Here is a 22,838-nt window from a genome sequence, read left to right on the forward strand (position 1 = left end):
AAAAGCCCCTTCTTTTTCTTTACATTTCCAACATGTGTTTGACCCGGTTTTGTACATTTTTGCTTTCTTGTTATCTTATACATCTCATGTAATTGTGTATAGTGTAACTAACTCTGAAAATGCTCTTTTATTTCCTCATAATCTTTTAATTTCCATTTTTCTTCTTGATCCTTAAGCAAATCTCTATATGTTGGCCACTTCCCCCTTTTGCCATGTGGTTTGAGCAACGAAACTTTCTAGGAGGTTTTTAAGCAGAGGTTGGATGGCCATCTGTCATGGATGCCTCAGTTTAGATTCGTGTATTGCAGGGGGTTGGACTAGATGACCCAGGGGGGGTCCCATCCAATTATATGATTCTATGATTCAGGTCAGATCCTTGCAGCTGTTTTTTGGGGGGGAGTGGAAATACAGAATACAAAAAATACATCTCTTTGTAGATGGAAAAACCAAATAACGTCATGGTCGGTGAAGAGGAGAAAGGATTGCAATTGGTAGTGCTGAAAGAGACAGAGATGATTGCATGGCAAGAAGCCTCTAGGCCGTTAATGATGGATGTGAGGAAGAATTAGAAAAAATGCAGAAAGAAGGACTATAATACAGTCATACTTCGGGTTGAAGTAGCTTCAGGTTGAGCGTTTTCAGGTTACGCTCCACTGCAACACGGAAGTAATGGAACATGTTACTTCCGGGTTTCGCCGCTTGCGCATGCGCAGATGCTCAAAATGACATCAGCGCATGCGCGGAAGTGGCAAATCACGACACGTGCAAACACACAGGCGTGGGTTGCGTTCGCTTCGTGGAACGGATCCCGTTCGCATCCAGAGGTACTACTGTATCAAGATCTGATAAGAAAAGTCTGGGGCATGGGGCGTGGAGATTTCTTGGGGCATCTTCAATGTTTTTTCCTCCCCTAGTTCTGAACTTCTTGACCTGCTCCTGAACTGAGGCTCCTGAGCCTTGTTTCTGCTGCTGAGTTTGCACCACTACTTGCCTAAATTTTTTCCCCCCTTACTTCAAAGTGAGAGCCTCTCTCTCTGTGTTGGGAGGGAACCAGGATTCACAGGGCAAAAGTGGATGGAGCAACAGCTGGAGTCGACCTGGGGATTTCACAGCTGTAAGATTAGGATCGTGAGACCAGACTCTGACCTTGAATAAAAATGTGTTTAGAAGAAGTTTTGGTGCTTGCTTTTTGCAAGACAAGCGCTTTGCTGGAGCAGATGCATGAGAAGATGGATTTGATGACTGTTGCAGTTAAAAACTTTGGACAAACGGCGAATACCCATATAGAAACCATTCAGGAACCAGCCCAGGAACTTGTTTTGACAGGGCAAGCGCAAGTGCAGAAGATAATGGAGGAGGTTGCTGTTGAACCTCAAGTAACACAAATGGAGAGATCTGAGGCCTTGCAGGAGCATAAACCGCTGTTCTTGAAGTTTGGAGTGGACCGGGGGGCGGGGTCTGGAGTTGTGAGGGCTCTTAATTTTGGAAGGACTTTGAAACATGCTTTTAAATACTTCCTGGATTACAGTGTTGACTGTGGGGAATGGGACTGTGGGGAATGGGCTGATCTGCTGAGGGGAGATGGAGATATTTTTGGATTGGAGTCCTCCCGAGACCTACCCCCCAATGAGAAAGGAAAGAAATTAAGAAAAAGATCAACAAAAGACAAAGTAAAGTGCAGGTAGAAACAAGAAGAATATCTGCAGAAGGGACATGGAAAAGACTTAAGAGCCTCGGAAATAAGATCACCAGGTTGATGGACTAGATGGAATGGACAAGAAGGACTGACAAAACCCGAGACCAGGAGGAAGAGACATTGGATGAAGATTAGAAGAAAGTTTTTAAAAAATTTATTTTGAGAATTAGTGTAAAATTAATGAGTATTAGGAAAAATGTTGGAATGAAACTATTTGGCTTTAGTAGAAATGATATAAGGAGTTATGTACAAGTAAGTATTAAGTTTTAAGTTTTAAGGTTTTTTATGGTAAGATAAGGTTAAATAAATTAAGGTAAATTGAATGACAGAATATAGTGAAAGATGGAAAGGATTTTTTGAGTTAATTAAAAGGTTAGATCGTTAAGATAAATTCTATAACAAAAATTGAGAAAGATGGAAAGAATTTGCTGAAACAATTAATTAAATTAGAATACAAAAAGGGAGGTGTGAGGAGGTTGATGAAACAAGTAAATGAAAGATAAAGATATGGAACATTGGATGTGTGTTTTAATGTTATTGTGTGTTGTTGTTTTTTGCTGTATTGTTGTATTGTTTTTATGCTTTTCCTTTTATGTATTATATATGTTTTGTCAATTTTTTTGTTGTTTTCTTTTTCTCTTTTTTCTGTAATTCTTAAACTTTTAATAAAGATCATTTTTTTTAAAAAAGGTGGATGGAGCAACAGACATGACCCTTTCCTTTGTTCAGTGGGCTACTTTCCAACTACACCAAGGTCAGAGGTTTTGGCACACAGGCAAGAGGCATAATCACAGTTCAGTGACATATTCTAGTAAGGGGAAAGCACTTGACAATGATGCAGGGCTGGTGAGTGATAAGGCCTGGGGAGAGGTAGAGTCCTGAAGAAGAAGGAGGAGGGGGGGTTGGATTTGATATCCCACTTTATCACTACCCTAAAGAGTCTCAAAGCGGCTAACATTCTCCTTTTCCTTCCTCCCCCACAACAATCACTCTGTGAGGTGAGTGAGGCTAAGAGACTTCAGAGAAGTGTGACTAGCCCAAGGTCACCCAGCAGCTGCATATGGAGGAGCGAGGAAGCAAACTCAGTTCACCAGATTACAAGTCTACCACTCTTAACACCACACTGGCTCCCTAAGGAAGAGACAGAGAGGCCCAGGAGCATAGTGGTTGCTGGCATACTTTGGCACTGGTAGGGTGGAAGGCCTGGAGACCAGAGGTAGGAGGAGCCAGGGCTACAGAGAGGGAGAACCAACTAATTCTAGTTTTGTCCCTGTCTTCTCCCTGCTGAGGTCTGCAACAGCAATTCTAAGGAGTAGGAGGAAGCTGAACACTATGGCCACCTTCTGGATTGGCTGCAAGTAAAATGGCAAGCCAGTGGGGGCTGTCTGAGGGAAGGCTGAAGGCTGGAGCCAGTGTGGTATAGTGGTTAAAGCGGTAGACTCGTAATCTGGGTAACCAGGTTCGCGTCCCCGCTCCTCCACATGCAGCTGCTGGGTGACCTTGGGCAAGTCACACTTCTCTGAAGTCTCTCAGCCTCACTCACCTCACAGAGTGTTTGTTGTGGGGGAGGAAGGGAACGGAGAATGTTAGCCGCTTTGAGACTCCTTAAAGGGAGTGAAAGGTGGGATATCAAATCCAACTCTTCTTCTTCTTCTTCTAGTGGGGCAGAGCCCAAATCACCCTTATATATTGTGGGATATCTAGAAAGAACTGTCAATTTCAACATCTCCCATTTGCTAGAATGGTCACACAGAGGAATGTGGCGGGGGGGGGGGGTGTGAGAGAGAAACTGGAAAAAAAATAAGTACAGTGGTACCTCAGGTTACATACTGTCAGGGAACTGCCATCAGTGCCGGAGGGAGAGAGCAAAATCCAGAGGGATTCCAGAGAGCGTCCCGGGAGTGGGAGAGGCAGCCCATCTTCTGGGGAAGAGAATCAGCGTAGCACCAGTGGAGTAGGGGGGCAGATGGGGGAAGCGGCGAGGCGGTCCCATGACTCCTTGCCGGGGACCAGCGGGGAGAGTAGAGGTCCTCCGCTGCCTACGCCCTCCTTGCGCAGAGAGAGTAGGAGGAGACTAGGCGTCAAAGAGCTTCTTTGCTGGAAGAAGTTTAAGAAACACCCACTGACGGATTCTGCCAGCGATTGAGACAGCCACGGGAGAGTGGCTGTCCGGACAGAAAAGGTCCACTCAGGCAACCCAGCCAAGTGTTTGCACCGCCTTACGCACGAGCAACCCCTAGAACCATTACACATACGCTTCAGGTTACATATGCTAACCCAGAAATAGTGCTTCAGGTTAAGAACTTTGCTTCAGGATGAGAACAGAAATCGTGCTCCAGCGGCGCAGCAGCAGCAGGAGGCCCCATTAGCTAAAGTGGTGCTTCAGCTTAAGAACAGTTTCAGGTTAAGAATGGACCTCCGGGACGAATTAAGTACTTAACCCGATGTCAGGGCTGCCACCCAGTCCCAGCTCACATAGGACCAAGTCCGCCAGCGTTCACTTTATAAGAGTCTTTGTTAAGTTACAGGTTTCATTTCCGAACTGCAGCGTGCAGCTCTACACCTTCTGCCCTAGGTCGGCGAAGACCCGTCTGAGTCCCCGCCTCTTGCACACCAGCTTAATACCCTAGCCTTGCTCCACCTCCTTCGCCTCTCCCTACGTCTCTGGGTCCTTCTGCCCCCCTGGGCCTCCTCCCTTCTACTCTCCTCTGACGCTGACCCCCCTGATCCTTCTGCCTCCTTGCGGCGGGCTTTAGGACCTGGCTCACTCTCCGGGCTGCTTACTGCTCCAGCTTCCGCTGCATTTGAACTTGGCGCGCGCGCCCAACTCTCTACTTTCCTCTTAACCGTTGCCTCGCTCTCTGAGGAGGGCGTGACCACCCCTGACTCGTGCCCTCCCTCCTGCTGACAGCCTCCGGAACCCGATGCCTGGCTACCTTCCTCCCTGCTGCTCTCAGTCTTGAGCGTGGGTCCCGACTTCCAGCTGCTGCCGCTCTCAGTTATGAGCGTGGGTCCCGACTTCCAGCTGCTGCTCTCTGAATCTCCTCTGTTCCCTTCCTCCTGGGGTGTCCCCCCGGATCCCCCCCTTGCTCTGCTCACTGGGGCTCCCTTTTGGGAGTCCTCTGACTCACTGCTTAGGCTTGGAGATCTCGGGTCGTCATCATCACTCATTTTCCCTTCGGATTCCTCCCCCTCGCTCTCTGCTTCCTCCCTTCTCTGCGTCTCTGCTCCTGAACCCCTGACATCCATCCCCCCCTCGAAGCCCCCCTTTCCCCCCTCCCCGCTTTCAGGTGTGGGTGCTGGGTGCTCCATCATCACGGGAGGGAATGCCGGATACAGTTCGCTCCCCGTGGTTGGCCGCCAACTGAAGACCTCCGAGTCTTCCTCCTCGCGGTCGCCGACGTTGACCTGTTCCGCTTCCATCTCTGTACCGCCGTGCTCGAACCCAAGGTCCTCCCCGAACACGTCCATGTCAGTCTCTGCGTCGGTCGCTCGACCTGGCATCTCCAGCCACTTCCGGCGCCATTGCTCCTCCGGTCGATCGTCCCACCAATACGAGGTGTCTGACGCCGAACCCGCCGGCGATCCTTCTGGGGAACGGGTGCTCAGTGCGGGTTCCCCGTCCGAGTCGAATCCATGGAACGTGCTGGAAGAAAGTGTGGGCGTGAACAGCCAGTCGTCGAAGAAGCTCGCTGGCATGGGTCTGTGTGGGAAAAGGGCATGAAACTCGTCCTTGAGCAGGGGTTCCTCCAAAGCGTAGTCTGGCACCCAGCTATTGGCGCTGGCCCGGGTGCCCTCTCTGGCTAGGAGGTATTCGACTCCCTCTTCCCCCCATCTGGAGTCCAAAATCTCCGTGACCTCGTTGATGGGGTCTTGCTGCGTCACCCCTCGCGTCTCCGTCCGCTCCCGGAACGGACTCGGTGCCGTCCCTGGCTCCTGGAATCTGTGAGGTGCCTTGTAGGGAGTGAGCACCGACCTGTGGAACACCGGATGCATTCTGGAACCCTCCGGCAGCGCCAGTCGGAAGGCTACCGGGTTGATCTGTGCTTCGACTTGGTACGGACCAATTTGCTTGTGCCCCAACTTCTTCTTGGCTAGTGACCTGGTCGGCACTGCGTGGGCTGCCAACCAGACCCAGTCTCCCACTTGGATCCCTTCGCCAACCCGCCTGTGCTTGTCAGCTTGCACCTTGTAGGCGTGCTTAGCTAGCTCCAGCTGCCGTCTGAGTTGATCGTGTACCGCCTGCAACTCTGACGCGAACGCGTCCGCCGTCTGTGGTTCTCCGTCCCCCACTCTCTCCCGTCCCGGGAAGGTTCTGGGATTCCTCCCATTGTTGGCGAAGAACGGCGTCACCCCTGTGGACACGTGCTTCGTGTTGTTGTAAGCGAACTCGGCGAGCGGCAGGTAATCCACCCAGGTCGCAGGTTGTTGATTGGCATAGCATCTCAGGTACTGCTGCATGATGGCATTGACCCTCTCTGCTTGCCCGTTGGTCTGCGGGTGTCTTGCTGATGCCAGATCGACCTTGACATTTAGAAAACTCATCAGCTTCTGCCAGAAATTCGAGACGAACTGGCGCCCGCGGTCGGACAGGATAGACCGCGGCAGACCATGCACTTTGAACACGTGATCTATGAACAGTTTGGCGGTTTGTTCCGCCGTGGCCACCTTCGCACACGGAATGAAATGTGCCATCTTGGTGAACAAGTCCACCACCACTAGTACAGCTGTCTTGCCTCTCGAGCTGGGTAGATCCGTAACAAAGTCCAGGGCCACTCTCTCCCATGGTTCAAACGGCGTTTGCAGCGGTTCCAGCAGTCCCGCCGGTGGTTTGTGCACCGGTTTGGCCCTCTGGCAGGTGTCGCACCTCGCAACGTAGTCCGCGACTTCCCCTCTCAGTCTGGGCCACCAAAAGTCCCTTGCGACTAATTCCACCTTTTTTTCCGTGCCAAAGTGCCCGGCCGTGGGTGCGTCGTGCAGCTGCTGCAGTACCCTGGCGCGAAGTTCGTCTCCCGGCACGTAGATGGCCCCTTTACGTAAGAGCAAGCCGTCTCGTATCTGGAACTCGTCGCCCTTCGCCGTGCCCTTGTGCACCTCTGCCATCTTCGCCTGCGCGAAGGAGTCGTCCTGCAACGCCCGCCGCACCGCATCCAGGTCTACTGTGGCTGAAGCGCACGCCCACGCTGTTGGCGCGAAGATGTGCATGGCTGCCGCTGGCGTCGCCTCTTCGAGGTATTGCGGTTTGCGGGACAGTGCATCCGCCATGACGTTGGTGTCGCCTGGGACGTACTCTATTCGGAAATTGAAGTCAGCAAAGAACTCCGCCCAACGTATCTGCCTCTGGTTCAGGAACTGAGCCGTGCGCCAGTGCTCCAGATTCTTGTGATCCGTGCAGACCTGCACCGTGTGCTTGGCGCCGATCAGGAAGTGCCTCCACGCCTTGAAAGCTGCATGAATGGCCAGCAACTCCCTGTCCCAGATGGTGTAGTTCTGCTCCGACTTGCTGAGCTTTCTGGAGTAGAACGCTCCCGGCCTCCAGACCCCCTGTGGGTCCCTTTGCAGCAGGACAGCTCCCACTGCTCTATCGGACGCGTCTGTCTCTACCCGCATCGGCCTGCTGGGGTCGATATGCAGCAGTTGCTCTTCCGACGCGAAGAGACGCTTGAGTGCCTGAAAGGACTGCTCCGCCTGCTCCGTCCAGATGAATTTCTTTTTCTTGGAGCTTAGCGTGTCCGTAATGGCCGCCGTCTGCATCGCGAACCCCTTGATAAACTTGCGATAGAAGTTGGCGAAGCCGACAAACCGCTGGACCTCCTTCCGGTTGCGCGGGCTCTTCCAATCCAACACCGCACGAACCTTGGCGCTGTCCATGGCTAGCCCCTTGTCCGACAACTTGTAACCCAAGAAATCCACCTCCGTCGTGTCGAACTGGCACTTCTCCAGTTTGGCGTACAGTCTATGCTGCTGCAGCCTCTCCAGCACCTCCCGAACATCTTGGTCATGGGCTTGCTGCGATTCGGAGAATATCAGGATGTCATCCAGAAAGCAGACGCACTTCTTGTAAAGGAGTCCCGCCAACACATGATGCATGAAAGCTTGGAAACAGTGAGAACCGTTTTGCAATCCAAACGGCATCACTCTGTATTCGTAGGTGCCCAGAGGCGTGAACATGGCTGTCTTCCACTCATCGCCCTCCCTCATGCGGATGAGATTGTACGCACCTCGCAGGTCCAACTTGGTGAACACGCGTCCCTTGCGCACCGTCGCTAGTAGGTCGTCAATCCTGGGCATGGGGAAATCAGAAGGCTTGGTCATCTTGTTTAAGAGGCGAAAATCCACCACCAGTCTTTTTTGGGGCGTGTCTTTCTTCTTCACGAAGAAAACAGGACTGCCCCCTACTGCCCTGGACTCCCGGATGAAACCGCGCTGCAAATTGTGATCTATGAACTGTTTGAGTTCCTGTAATTCGTCCTCAGACATGGAATACAGCTTCCCTTTCGGCAGCGTCGCCCCTGGTAGGAGGTCAATCTTGCAGTCATATTGCCTGTGCGGTGGTAGCTTGTCAGCCTCTTTCTCGCAGAAGACCTCCAGAAAGTCTGCGTATTTGTGGGGGACTGCTTGCAACGTTCCCAACTGCAGTTGTGATTCCTCCTCCTCTCCCTCCTGTCTGGGCAGGATGCAGTGTTCTGCGCAATAAGAGGAGCCGAAGATCAGCTGTCTCTGGTACCAAGCCAGTGTCGGACTGTGCCTGTCCAGCCAACTCATGCCCAACACAATGGGCGTGTCCGACAGTTGGGTGACATTAAAACTGATGACTTCCCTGTGGTTGCCAAGGCGCATCACCATCGGTGGCGTTTGCTTCACCACCTGCCCCCCTAGCAACTCTCTGCCATCCACTGTGACGACTTGCAGGGGCAGAGTGGCAGGCAGTAGCTGTATAGCGTGCTGCTCCACAAAATCCTGCGCTATAAAGTCTGCGTTGCTTCCAGAATCCACAGAAAGCGGCACTTCGATAGTGACGCCATCGGGTAGCTGGAGAGATGCTGTGAGCTGCACTACTGGTTTGGGTGGGAGGGGGTCCGTGGGTTGCAAGATCGCTGGGGACTGCTTCACTGATGCGTCTGGCTGGGCCCCAGTGCCTCTGTCTCCAGCCAGACATCGTCGTTTCCCTGCTGTGGTTCTCCTTGCTGCGTTGCTGCAGTCACCATTGCTGAGGCTGCAGTGTGCTTGTGGAACCTCCGGGGACACTCTTTCGCCAAATGGCCTGGATCCTCGCAGATGTAACACTTCCTGTTCCCTCTAGGAGGCTTCGCTTTCACTGCTGTCGGTGCTTGGGCTCTGGCTGCTGACTGAGCCCTTGCACCTCCAACCTCCATCGGTTCCCCTCCCCCTCCAGGCGGAGGTGTGGATTGCGCACGCGCTGCTTCTCTTGGAACGAAAGAGAAACTTCTCGCTGCTTCGCGCCCTCCACGTCCTTCATCTCTGCACCATGGACGTTCTTCCAGCCTCACCCCCACAGTCAGCGCCCTTTGGACCACCTCCTGCGTGCTTCGGGGCCTCTCCCCCCTTGCAATTTCATCCTTGACCGCAGAGCTTAGACCCTCCCAGAACAGGTCTCTGACAGGGGGCGAATCCCGGTCCCACTCTAAGGCACTGACCAGCGCAAAAAAGCGGGCGTGGTACTGCCGGACGCTTGCCCTCCCTTGTTTTAGTCCATGAATCTCCCGTCGGGCAAGATCCACATCAATAGTAGACAAAAAACACGCATCCATCGCTTTGATAAAGGCATCTGCATTCTGAAGCGCCGGATCTTTATCCCTCCACAAATTGCGTAGCCACGCTTTAGCATCCCCATGCAAATGGGATAGTATGAACCCCACTTTCTCTTCCTCATCTCTAAAGTCTTTTGCCAGCAGTTGCAGTGCGCACATTACGTCTGCTCGAAAATTGGGGTACTGTTGTAAATTCCCATCGAAGTGAGCCACAAGCCCTCCTGCTCTCCGTGCCAACCCAACCCCCTCCGGTCTGGGTCCTGGCTGCCCGTGTTTAACCCATGCTTCAAACCTGGCGTGGAGATCTCTGTAGGCGGCTGCCGCATCCTCCTCCCTCTTCTTGGATGCCAGTACCTCCGCGTTCAATTGGGTAACTGCCTGTTGCAGCGCTGCAACTGTCTCTGCTTCCGTCATCTCTGCTAACCGTCGTGAGCTTGCTCCCAAACACCGATCCCCTCCTCCAGCTGCCTCTCTCTCCGCTGCGAGATATCAGGTGTCCGAAGCTTTTGAGAGACGGGTCTTACTGTCAGGGCTGCCACCCAGTCCCAGCTCACATAGGACCAAGTCCGCCAGCGTTCACTTTATAAGAGTCTTTGTTAAGTTACAGGTTTCATTTCCGAACTGCAGCGTGCAGCTCTACACCTTCTGCCCTAGGTCGGCGAAGACCCGTCTGAGTCCCCGCCTCTTGCACACCAGCTTAATACCCTAGCCTTGCTCCACCTCCTTCGCCTCTCCCTACGTCTCTGGGTCCTTCTGCCCCCCTGGGCCTCCTCCCTTCTACTCTCCTCTGACGCTGACCCCCCTGATCCTTCTGCCTCCTTGCGGCGGGCTTTAGGACCTGGCTCACTCTCCGGGCTGCTTACTGCTCCAGCTTCCGCTGCATTTGAACTTGGCGCGCGCGCCCAACTCTCTACTTTCCTCTTAACCGTTGCCTCGCTCTCTGAGGAGGGCGTGACCACCCCTGACTCGTGCCCTCCCTCCTGCTGACAGCCTCCGGAACCCGATGCCTGGCTACCTTCCTCCCTGCTGCTCTCAGTCTTGAGCGTGGGTCCCGACTTCCAGCTGCTGCCGCTCTCAGTTATGAGCGTGGGTCCCGACTTCCAGCTGCTGCTCTCTGAATCTCCTCTGTTCCCTTCCTCCTGGGGTGTCCCCCCGGATCCCCCCCTTGCTCTGCTCACTGGGGCTCCCTTTTGGGAGTCCTCTGACTCACTGCTTAGGCTTGGAGATCTCGGGTCGTCATCATCACTCATTTTCCCTTCGGATTCCTCCCCCTCGCTCTCTGCTTCCTCCCTTCTCTGCGTCTCTGCTCCTGAACCCCTGACACCCGAGGTATCACTGTATTTTAAAAATAAACTTATTGAAGCTCCTTTCTAAGAGGTGTCTCAGATGCCACCCTCATTGCCTTGGGACCTTTGCCCCACCCCCAACCCAGCTGGCCAATCGGCTGCAGGCAGGGGGCAGGGTGAAGGCAAGGAAAGGGCTGATGCTGTCGAGGCCAACTTCTCGATGCTGCTGAGGCTGACTTCCTTAGCCCCCCACCAGCAGTGTTTGGGGTTTTGGGGCCGCTGTAGCGGCCTGCCAAGAAAGCAGAAGCCTGCAGAAGCCTGTGGAGCTCACGGAGGCCGAGGAGGCCGCCAACAGCGGTTGGGCTATAGGGCATGCGGGCACCGCAGAAGACCTCTTGGGCCGCTAAGCCAAAGCTACTTATGCTAACAGTGTTCAGTAAATAAACCAGAAAATAACAGTTGCCACTGTCATCCACAAATGACAACACTTTGGAGGTCCCAGGTCACAAGCTGGTTAGATTGGTCTCAACTAGGGCCAGGGCCTTTTTAGTACTGGCCCCGACTTGGTGGAATGCTCTGTCACAAGAGACTAGAGCCCTACGGGACTTGACATCTTTCCGCAGGGCCTGCAAGACAGAGCTGTTCCACCTGGCCTTTGGTTTGGACTCAGTCTGACCCTTATGTTTCCCTCCCTTTATGGTTTTGATCTATGGGTTACTATTAAAATGAGGCTGCATTTTAAATTGTATTTTAACCTGTATTTTAAATTGGTCCCCCCTTCCCCCCCATTATGTTTTTATTGTAATTTTACTGGTGTTAGCCGCCCTGAGCCCGGCTCTGGCCGGGAAGGGCGGGGAATAAATAAAAATTATTATTATTACTATTATTATTATTCCTTTTAATAATTTCAATTTGTGCGGGGGGGGTGAAAATAAATTTTCTGCACTGGGTACCACCTGACCTTGCTATGCCTCTGAAGCAACCCTAGCATCATGTCGCACTCCCGGGGGGGGGGGCTGGTGCCCATGGGGGGGGGGAGAAGGCAGGCAGTCCAAATAGTAGGTGGAGCCAGGACCAATAACAGGCAGAGCCAACAAATTCAAGTTTTAGTCCCATCTTCCTGCTGAGTTCTACAAGGTCAACCCTGAGGCTAAAGACTAGGAGGAAGCTGGTTGCAAATATGAAGACAGGCCAGGTGGGGGCTGGCTGAGGACAGGATGGAACAATGCCCAGTTTGTCTTAATGGCCCAGCCTCCACTTCCTGGGGCACTCAGAGGTCAGCATTAAGCCAGTTAACATGTTTCCATCTCCCATTTCAAGTCAGAGGACATCATTATTACAAGAAAGAAAGGGAAGACCATAAAGCTATCTTGTCAGCTGGCACCACTAGGATGGTTTATACCCACACAAGGATACGGCCCATTGTATTTTTAAAAATGAAGTAATAAATAGCAAGCCCATAAAGGAGAAATATGTATTTAATGGACTTCCTGGAGAGATTTTAGCCGCCTTTATGTTTAAATTTCTTGGTTGATTAGCCCACAATGTCTTCTAATCGCTTGGGAGGATTCTGAAAAGCAAAGCAAAAGATGCCAAGTGTTGGGAAGCCATTTGAGTACAGAGAAGAAGTAATTACAGGGATGCCACCGACACCTTAGGGAAGGGAGGGTGGTAGCTTGGTGGTAAAGCATCTGCTTTGCGTGCAAAAGACCTTGGGTTCAATCCCCAGTATCTCCAGCTGGAAGAGCCTTCCCATCTGAAACCCTGGAGAGCCACTGTCAATCAGAGCTCTACTGGCCAATGTCTTGATTCAGCATAAGGTGGCTTCCTATGTTCCTACCCAGTACAACACAACATTCTACATTTCACAGGAGGAAATAGGAACACAGTGTAACATACTGTATTTTTCGCTCTATAGGACACACCGGACCATAGGACGCACCTTGTTTTAGAGGGGGAGAACAAGGGAAAAAAAATTCTCCCCCTCTCTGCTCAGCGCCCCTTCAGCGAAGCAGCAGGAGAAACGGAGCCCCTTCCATTTGTCCTCCCGCTTGGCTGAAGGGGCACTGCGCAGCTCTCCCTCTCTGCTGAATCCGGGAGAGTCTTGCTCTCCCAGCTTCAGCGAAAGGAACCTGAAGCCTCCAGAGCGCAGCGGGAACTCGTGCTGCGCTCCTTGGCTTCGTGTTGCTTTTGCTGAAGCCTGGAGAGCAAGAGGGGTCGGTGCGCACCGACTTCAGAGGCGCTTCAGAGGCTTCACATTGCTATCGCTGAAGCCAAGGAGCCTGCATTCGCTCCATAGGACGCACACACATTTCCCCTTAATTTTTGGAGAGGAAAAAGTGCATCCTATAGAGCGAAAAATACGGTACTCATTCCCTTGTTATGGATAATTAAGAACATAAGAAAAGCTTTGCTGGATCTCGTTCACCATCCTGTTCTCACAGTGGCCAACCAGATTCTACAGAACATCTCTCTCTGTCTGTCTGTCTCTAACATACACACACACACACACACACACACATACATACACACACAAACAAACAATGTCACACATTGCTAAAATATCTTCTCTGTCAAATATTGTGCTCAACCAGTTTGTCCTCCAATGACTTAGGAACATAAAGCTGCCTTAACATAAAGCCAGACCATTAGTCCATCTAGCTCAGTGTTATTTACTGATCCAGGATTTCAGACAGGCGGTCTTTCACAGCCAGCTCATTATTGTCTACACTGACTGGCAGTGACTCAACGGGGTTCAATGCTGAGGCCTGAACCTGGGACCTTTGGAGTCCAAAGGATATGCTCTGCCACTGGGTGACACCCCACCCCTTAAAAGCCGTGGGAGTATTTATTCTTTGAATTCAAAATATTACTGGCTTGAATGAATTAATTCATTTATATCTCACCTTGCCTCAAAAGAGCTCAGTGGCATATCTGATTCTTTTTTTCCTTCCTTCCTCCCTCCCTCCCTCACACACAAATTGCCTTCACTCTAACACTGTGGAAGACTGGACAAGGCTGAGTAGGCACAAGACAGCACACAACTGCATCACCTTGCTAAAGCTAAGCAGTTCTGGGTTTGGTCAGTGCCTGGATGGATGACCACCTGGAAACCATCTTGCAGGCCATGAAGAAGAAGAAGAAGAAGAAGAAGAAGAAGAAGAAGAAGAAGAAGAAGAAGAAGAAGAGTAGTTTGGATTTGATATCCCGCTTTATCACTACCCTGATGAGTCTCAAAGCGGCTAACAATCTCCTTTCCCTTCCTCCCCCACAACGAACACTCTGTGAGGTGATTGAGGCTGAGAAACTTCAGAATAGTGTGACTGGCCCAAGGTCACCCAGCAGCTGCATGCGGAGGAGCAGGGAATCGAACCCAGTTCACCAGATTACAAGTCCACCACTCCTAACCACTACACCACACTGGCTGTCATGAGGAAGAAAGCTGGGATACAATGATATAATAGATAGGTAGATACGTAGAGCTGGTGGCTAGCATTCCCCCCCCCACTGTGCCCTGGACATTGTGCTAGCCCAGGATGCTGCTGGAAGATGGAATGGTAGCTACCAATGGAGACTAACATACTTTTGCAGCAGCCGACATTTTGTTTTCCTCACAATACCTTGAACTAATGTAACATTTGGGATGCTGCCAGAGAAGTGTTTGTGAAGTGGTTAAAAAGTAGGGGCAGCCTACTACTCTGCCATACTACAAAGGAAGCGCCCACCCACCCACAACCCTTTTGGAAGGCTCACCCACCAAGGAAGGGAAGTAGCTCAGTGGTAGAGCACCTGAATTGCATGTAGAAGGTCCCAGGTTCAGTCCCTGGCATCTACTGAGGAAGGAGGGGGAAAGCCACTGCCAGACACTGTGGACAATACTGAGCAAGCTGTTGTTGTTGTTGTTTAGTCGTTTAGTCATGTCTGACTCTTCGTGACCCCATGGACACCAGGCACTTCTGTCTTCCACTGCCTCCTGCAGTTTGGTCAAACTCATGTTGGTAGCTTCAAGAACACTGTCTAACCATCTCGTCCTCTGTCGTCCCCTTCTCCTTGTGCCCTCCATCTTTCCCAGCATCAGGGTCTTTTCCAGGGAGTCTTCTCTTCTCATGGTGTGGCCAAAGTATTGGAGCCTCAGCTTCAGGATCTGTCCTTCCAGTGAGCACTCAGGGCTGATTTCCTTCAGAATGGATAGGTTTGATCTTCTTGCAGTCCATGCGAACACTGCCCCCTTCATGGATCACTCCCCTTCGTGGATCACTGCCTTGCCGTGGCGAAGGGGCTTGAATAACTCAGAGAAGCTATGAGCTATGCCGCGCAGGGCCACCCAAGATGAACAGGTCATAGTGGAGAGTTTGACCAAACGTGATCCACCTGGAGGAGGAACCGGCAAGCCACTCCAGTATCCCTGCCAAGAAAACTCCATGGACAAAGACAACTGAGCTAGCTAGTCCAGTGGTTTCCCTTGGTATAAGGCAGCTTCCTGTGTTCCTATAGCTTCTGCGAGACATGGGTCAGGGATAGAGCACATGCTTTGCATGCAGAATGTCACAGATTCAATCCCAGGCATCTCCAGCTAGGGATGGGAATGTCCCATGTCTGAAATCCTGGTGAGCTGCTGCCAGACAGTGCAGGAAATGGTGAGCTACATGAACTGAAGCTCTGACTCTGTATAAAGCAACATCCTAATTTCCTATGAATTCAGGGGGGAAGGGGCAGTTTGCTGAGCTCTTCCCTCAAAACCCAGAGCCAGCTCTGCCCACAGTCCTCAACAGCAAACGCCACTTACCCTACAGAGCAATGGGGTAGCCTGCAGTGTAGAGAGGTGGGTGTGTTTTCTCTTCATGTATGGCCAGGTCACCTTGACACAGGGAATTATAATGCTGCAATCTGACTTCCTGCATTGTTTCTTCCCCCCTGAAACATAAATGACTTGTGCTAATCCCTTCTGAGGCTTTTCATCATTTCTTTAAGATGTCTGAGCATCCAGACTCAACAGTTTCCAGCAATACAACAGGGAACCAAACACTATGGAAGCAGATGGAGTGCTACCACCAGCATCAATAACTTATGAGTGGATTAGAGACTGGATTCCAGCTGGTACCCTCTTGATCTTTTATTAGCACACAAAGTTATTAATTACAGGTCTCAGATTGATGTTGGAGGCTTCCTAGCCGTATGGTGTTGGGCAACTTCAGTATCCATGTTGAGACCACTTGACTGTTTCCAGATATTAACAATCTGCTTGACAAACAGGGTGTTTGGTTCACATGTAAGACTTATCAGTCAATCTAACCCAAAGGTAGTGGCTCTCCAGGGATGAAGACAGAGGCTTTCCCCCAGCCATACCTGGAGAAGGTGGGGATTGAACCTGCATGCAAAACAGGTGCTCCACCACTGTGTTATCAACTGTCACCTAAGAATGAAGTAAGATCGCAGTCCTCATGGTTCTCAGAAAGAGGGCCGTACTAGATAGGAATTTAGGGAACTGCCTAATGACAAGTGAGATCGGGTCAATCTTACTCATTCTTGTCCACATTGATTGACAGAGGCTCTCCAGGGTTTCAGACTCTGATCTCTCCTAACCCTAGGAGAGGCCAGAGGTTGAACCTGGAACCTTCTGCAGGCAAAGCACAGGCTTTCTCACTAAGAGAGCATCCATACACAAGACACAGCTGTACAACTGTAGAGATGTTTTTAATTGCTTGTAGTTTGTCATATTTTGTATTTTAACTGATTTTATCTTCCTGGTACACCACTTTGATAGCTTTTGGTTGTGAATTGGTTTATAAATCTGCACATAAAAGAGAAGTAAATAAAGAGGAAAGTCTGAACCACCCTGCAGCAACAGTGCCTGCCCATCAGAGACTGTGGCTCTGGAGGGTCTCAGCTGAAGTCCATGTTTCAAAGAAAGCTCTTTTATTCCTTTGAAATGCACTATACCTACAGATTAAGAAGGGACGTGGCAGAATTTTGACAGGGGGAGAGTCAGAAGAAAAGATTAAGAGCTGGAGAGAATGACTTTAAACTGTGACACTCTTCAAGGTCAACTGAAGGAAGCCTGATCTTTTGTCTTTAGAAGCCCAGTCAATTCAAAAAAATGCTGCCTGCAGTGTAGAAGGGTATTTTCCCTTCCTTCAACTGCATTAACATGTGAATGGAGTAGAGTTGGACTTGTGAAGAGTCCCTGCTTCAAATCCCTCCTCCTCTACAAAGAATGCTAGGCCAGTATATATCTCGCTCAGCCTAGCCTATATTTATCTATACGCAGTATCTCAGAGAGGCATCTGCATGAGTTGGACATTCCCTCTGCCCACCAAGAGGTCATCCACCATCAATTGTCCTAAGGGGAGGACTCCAGGACAAGAGAGAGAGCCAGACAAAGACCAGCTGGACACTCCTGCCACCACCATTTTCTGTCCCATGATTCCAAGAGAAGGGAACTATCTCGAGGCAAAAAACAAAAACAAACACTTCAGAGCCTGCTCTACTTCAGCTTTTGGAACACAGGAAGCTGCCTTGTTTTATTGGTCCATCTAGCTCAATACTGTCTACACAATGACAGATATCAGCTCTTATTTTGATAAGGTAGCCTTTGCCACATTGAGATATGTGTTGTCAGGAAGACTATGCAGCATGATATCTTTATTTAAAAAGCATATAAATGGTGCCCAGGCAACATCGATATGGTTTTGCTTTGTAAACCCTCTCAGAGCTCACCTATGGTGGGTTAAATGCTCGCACAAGGAAATGTCCCACATCCTCTCAAGTAACCCATCCCTAGAGGGAACCCGATGCAGACTTCCAGCCATGACACTGGCGGGAGGATCTGCATGGGAATGTTACCTTCATAGAGTAGATTCCACCCTCCATCCTGGCAAGCAGAAGTTGTCAGAGTTCAAGGACACATCTCAGTAAGGCAAAAAAGACTCAAGGAAGATGCAGAGCAGGACCAGGAAGGGGTGCATCTGAAGAGAGAGAGTGGCTTGGGAAGAGTTCCTTTGGGCTGCATTCAGGTTTCCTATCCATGCCATAAATTCTGGTGTCCAATCCAAATAAACCTCTTCCTTTTCTGAGTTGCTGGTCATTTTCTGAGTCTCCATGATGATGATGAAATTATTAGTGAATTTTCTAATGGGCACCTGTAAAATTAATGCTGCTGCTGCTGATAATACATGTCACCCAGTGCAACCTGCTGTTTTCCATTGACCCTAGACATTTATCCACCTTTCTTTCCCTTTTTTGCTGCTCTTGCTGACCAGGAAAAATGGCGCTCATCTTTCTGCAGTTTGCAAAATGAAGATAAGGAAAAAAACCCAGGACTCACCACTAGAACAAGAAGAAATATGTGATGTTAACAGTTCACTGAGCTGTGATATGAACAAGCTGGGTGTTGAAAAAGAAATCTGAGCTTAAGAGTACATTTCCAGTGTTAATAAAGATTCCTTCTTTTGTTGTATATTTCCAAACACTGATTCTAAGATAGGTGTCATCTGTTTTCTTCTGGAATTAGACATTCAGACAAATTTAAGGCTCCGTGGTCTCATTTGTCCTTGTTAAGTGGTAGTGCTAGGAGCCTCTGCTTTTTAAAAATCCTCCATCTTTCACTTTTCGCTATTATTTTGTGGCTATTGGCACATTCCAAGACTTTCGGGTATCTGGTGAAATGCCCTCCATTCCTACCTCGTGTACCTTTTCTCAAGACCATTTCAGTTCAGTCTTGCATTTCCATGTGCCAAGATTCTGCTACAGATCATGAGCCTGTGCTATAGGATTGCATTTACATCCTGATGACAGGAAGGGAGAGAACTCAGTTCAGGATGCAGGCTGGAGATGAAGGAGCATGCCCTTGCCTCTTCATGAGAACCTCATAAGGATCATAGAGTTGGAAGGTACTCCCAAGGGCACCAGACCCCCTGCAATGCAGGAATCTCAACTAAAGCATCCATGACATATGGCCATCCAAACTCTGCTTGAAAGCCTCCAAGGAAGGAGACTCCACCACACTCCTTGGCAGCAAATTCCACTGTCAAACAGCTCTTACTGTCAGGAAGTTCTTCCTGATGTTTAGCTGGAATCTCCTTTCTTGTAACTTGAAGCCGTTGGTTGAACTCCTACCTTCCAGAGCAGGAGAAAACAAGATTGCTCCATCTTCCATGTGACAGCCCTTGAGAAGACCCCTCAGTTCCAGTTAAATGACGGATATACAGATCTGATATGTGGCATTTCTGTTACTAGAGGCCCATGGGACTTCAGTGGCTTGGAGTGCTTTTAACAAGCGCCATCTTGTTTGCCAGCATTGGTGTATCTGGATCAGAATAACATGGCTTTGAGTAGCTCTACAAAGTCTGAACAGCTTGGATCCAGGTTACCTTAAGGACCATTGGTTCAATTACTGAGATTATCTGAAGGAGCACTCTCAGTTGTCCCCATTGTTGTAGAGGCACAACCCGGCTCAGCTGGAAGTCAAATATTTTGTATTCCTGTTCCCATGACATGGAACACTCTTCTGGCAGAGACTCAATAGGCTTCCTTGTTCTGTTTTAATTGGTTTTCCCCCTCTGCAAAGATCTGACGTTCACTCTCAGTCAGAGCAGATATCCCTAAATATAGTGCCCTCCAGATAGCACTGGACTCCCCACTCCCATCAGCCCCAGCTAGTATAACCAATGGCCAGGGATGATTATCGTTGTAATCCAACATGTCCAGAGGGCATCAGCTTGAGAAAACTCTTGTGTTAGACCACACTGCATGAACTGATGGTCTGACTCACTCTGTACAAGGCAGCTTCATGTGGAATGTACCACTTCAGAATGCAGGAGGGGAATATGTGGTCTCATCAGAAAATCTGTGCAAGTGAAAAATGAAATGCCCTTATCCTAGCTTTCTCCTTGTTGGGGTTCTTTTCTTCATCTAAAAGTGGCTGTCTTTCATGCAAGAGACTGTTCAAGCATTCAGTTGCAGCCTCACATGATGCAATCCCAGCAGATTCACACTGTAAAGGCTTCCTTCCTTCCTTCCATTGTAGCTCAGCCCTCAATCACTGGAAAGTTGTAGGTCCTCATTTTCCCAAAGGTAAGGAAGAAGGAGGAGGGCAATTCTTGCAAAGGAAGCTCTCAGTAGAGGTTTCCTGGCCCTTTTGTGGAAAGGGGATTCATTGGCTAGGCCTGGGCTGGGGACCCTCCAGTCCTCTCCATCTGGCCCTTGGAACTCTGTGGTCCAGACCTTTTGGATACCTGCCTGTCCAGTGCGCTTCCCCTGTGCAAAAACACTGCTTGCTCTCAGTACAATCTTCAGGGGAAAATTTCCCCAGGCCACACCTGCTCCCCAGCCTTCTTTCGCACCATCCTTGAGTGCTTTTGCCTGGCTGAAATCTGTTCTTCAACTCTGTTAATGCCTCTTGCTTCCCTAGATAAAAGATACAAAAAGGGGTGTGCAGGCATGTATAGAAACTCACCCACTGTGTGACGGGGAAAATTATTTGCTACTCTGCCCACTTTTGCTTCTGGTGCTGCTCACCACTGGCATGCAACCCTTAGAAGGTCACCTGCAAGGGAATGTGGCCTGTGAGCTGGAATAGTTCCCCCCACCCCTGTTTTACCAAGACCTTGAGGATGAAGGGGTTATAAATCTATTTTACAAAAAATTGGTACACTTTCCAACTCTTTCCCAGGAGTGATTAATGTAGGTAACAAAAGCCTGGGCATGAGATTAGGGTGCCAGATGTTTTCATTTCTGAATGATGCCAACAGATGTTTCAGGCGGAAAGTTATGTGCGATACTTGGCAGAACTAAACACCAATAAAACTTTCAGAAGGAGATGAGGCGAGTGTTCTCAGGTCTGCTGCCCAGTTGTCATTCTTGACAACTGTGTGTTATTTAGAGACCCTGCACAATTGCAATAGCACCATTTGGCATTTGCATCCATAGAACATGATGGTGGCCCCCTACTGCCTCAAGGCAGGCAGAGAACATCCATTTGCTTGCCAGAGCTTTAAAACAGGGGCATAGGATCTCAGGCTTGGGGCTGAAATGTGGCCTCCTGGGCCTCTCTCTCTGGTTCTCAGAACTATCCTCATGCCACACCCATCACTGGCCTTGCTCCATTCTTCCTCTGAGCACTCTTGCCTTTCTGAAATGTGTCCTTGAATTGTGATAGTGCCTCCTGCTTGCCTAGATGGAGGATGGAGAGGTGTGTGTATGTAGAAAACTCTAGTTTTTGCATAGCTGGTATGTAGCCTACGAAGCAGTAGCTTGGACTACAAAGGTAAGAGTCACATCAATTCCTCCGCTGACTTTGGCCACTGTTCCTGCCTGGCACTGGATTGTTGGAGGGATGGGTCCAAACTTCTGTTTATTACTCATTCATTCCATCTTCTGCTCGACTCTCTCCTGACTCTGGAAGCTTTAGTTGTGGCCTGTCGAGGAAGGAGAGTTTATTTGTTTTTACTAGATTTCCAGATAGCTTGCTCTTCCACTTCTCAGGCTTATTGCATTCCTGTTGATACAAAACTGATTCCCTCCCCCGCACCCCTGGCCTCGCCATCTTTGCTGTCACTTTCAGTTTCACTTCTTTGATTTTCTTCTCGTTCATATTAGATTTTTTTTTTATTTTCCTCCACCTCCCTTAATGCAATGTTTATCTTGAGATACAAAATAAGGTCTCCCGTTTAGGACACATTTCGATTAGAAAGAGAAAGTTACTGGAACGTAAAGCTTCCAGCAGACAAATATTTTAAAAGAAGAAGAAACTTATATTGAGGATGATTTGTCACTGGCTTCGTTTTTAGTGCATTTCTCCCCCTAGATCACAGCTGGAGACTTTTAAAAATGGAGCAGGGGGACAGAAGTGAGATCTGCAGCCAAATGTAGAAGCATGGAACGCTCCTGTTCAGTGTTTCAGTTTGACTGACTGTCATGTCCTCTCCCAGGATACTCCATTGCATTTTTCCTCTGCTTGGATTTCCATTTCCTCCCCCTGCCTCCTTTAGTCAGGAAGGAGGAGGAGAATTCCATTTATATCCACATTTCCTCCCAAAGCAGCCCAAGGTGGCAAACACACCAATAACAATATCAACGAATACATTAAAAACAATCTCTCAGCCAATAAATCCAAGCTTGCGAGACACAGTATATTTCAGGCATCAAATGCCTCCCACCTTTCACCAATGCTTTTAAATTCCTTCTGAAAGGTCAGTAATGAGGGAGACCAGTGCATCTCACTGGGGGGGGGGATTCCACAAAAATGGAGCCACCACTGAAAAGGCAGCACCACCAGCCAGGACAACAACAACTAGTGCATGTCTACAGAGCATAGCCAGTTATCACTGGGCTATTTGGGGTGTTTTGGTCATGGGGGTGGTAGATCCTTGGGGTCTGATCCCAGCTTCTTTAAAATCTTGGGCTTCTCCACTGCTTTCTTTGAACAGCTCTCTCTCCACCTCCCCAAGACCCTGAAAAATAGCCTCTAAGAGAAGCTGCTGCCGGGCCAAGTTCAGTGTGTTTCTGTTGTTGTTTAGTCGTTTAGTTGTGTCCGACTCTTCATGACCCCATGGACTAGAGCACAACAGGAACTCCTGTCTTCCACTGCCTCCCGCAGTTTGGTCTTTACTGCATTGGACTTTCCTTTTGCTTCCAGGCATATCCACAACTGAGCATAGGCGCCGACTCCATGGGGCCTGAGGGGGCTCGAGCCCCCTCAAAAAAAATTTTGGGGGGGCTCAGCCCCCCCAATAATCTCAGGCGCCCTTCCAGCAGAGCGCCGCCGCCGTCCCCCGCCTCCTCCCCACCTGCTCCCTCGCCAGCCAGTCAGCCAGCCGCGCGCCCTAGTCGGAGAGCCCCGGCCGTCCCCCGCGAGATTAGGGAATCCCCGGGGGCGGGGGCTCCTGCCTCGCTGCTTCGCAGCACCACCGCCACTGCCAAGGCACTGCCGGGGGGAATTTCCTTCCTCCTGGCGGTTTCACCCCCCGCGAGAACAGGGTAATCCCGACTGGCCACACCTCCCAGCCAGCCAATCGGCTGGCTGGGGGGCGTGGCTTGCCCTATTTAGGGCCGGAGCCACTTTATTTGCATATTCATGAGCTTATT

General features: G+C 50.0%; 2 long non-coding RNA genes across 2 annotated transcripts; one reads left to right on the forward strand and one right to left on the reverse strand.

Moving 5' to 3' along the window:
• The first annotated feature begins 2,874 nt into the window (after positions 1-2,874).
• LOC309524435 lies at positions 2,875-18,222 on the forward strand. The gene is made up of 2 exons (XR_014215922.1): positions 2,875-3,054; positions 18,014-18,222. It is a non-coding gene; the product is annotated as an uncharacterized lncRNA (long non-coding RNA).
• LOC309524437 lies at positions 12,245-21,147 on the reverse strand. The gene is made up of 3 exons (XR_014215924.1): positions 21,048-21,147; positions 15,541-15,668; positions 12,245-12,324 (listed from the first exon to the last, which is right to left on the reverse strand). It is a non-coding gene; the product is annotated as an uncharacterized lncRNA (long non-coding RNA).
• Positions 21,148-22,838: the final 1,691 nt, after the last annotated feature.

Source organism: Podarcis vaucheri, assembly GCF_965113315.1.
Source record: "Podarcis vaucheri genome assembly, chromosome: Z".
Taxonomy (NCBI): domain Eukaryota; kingdom Metazoa; phylum Chordata; class Lepidosauria; order Squamata; family Lacertidae; genus Podarcis; species Podarcis vaucheri.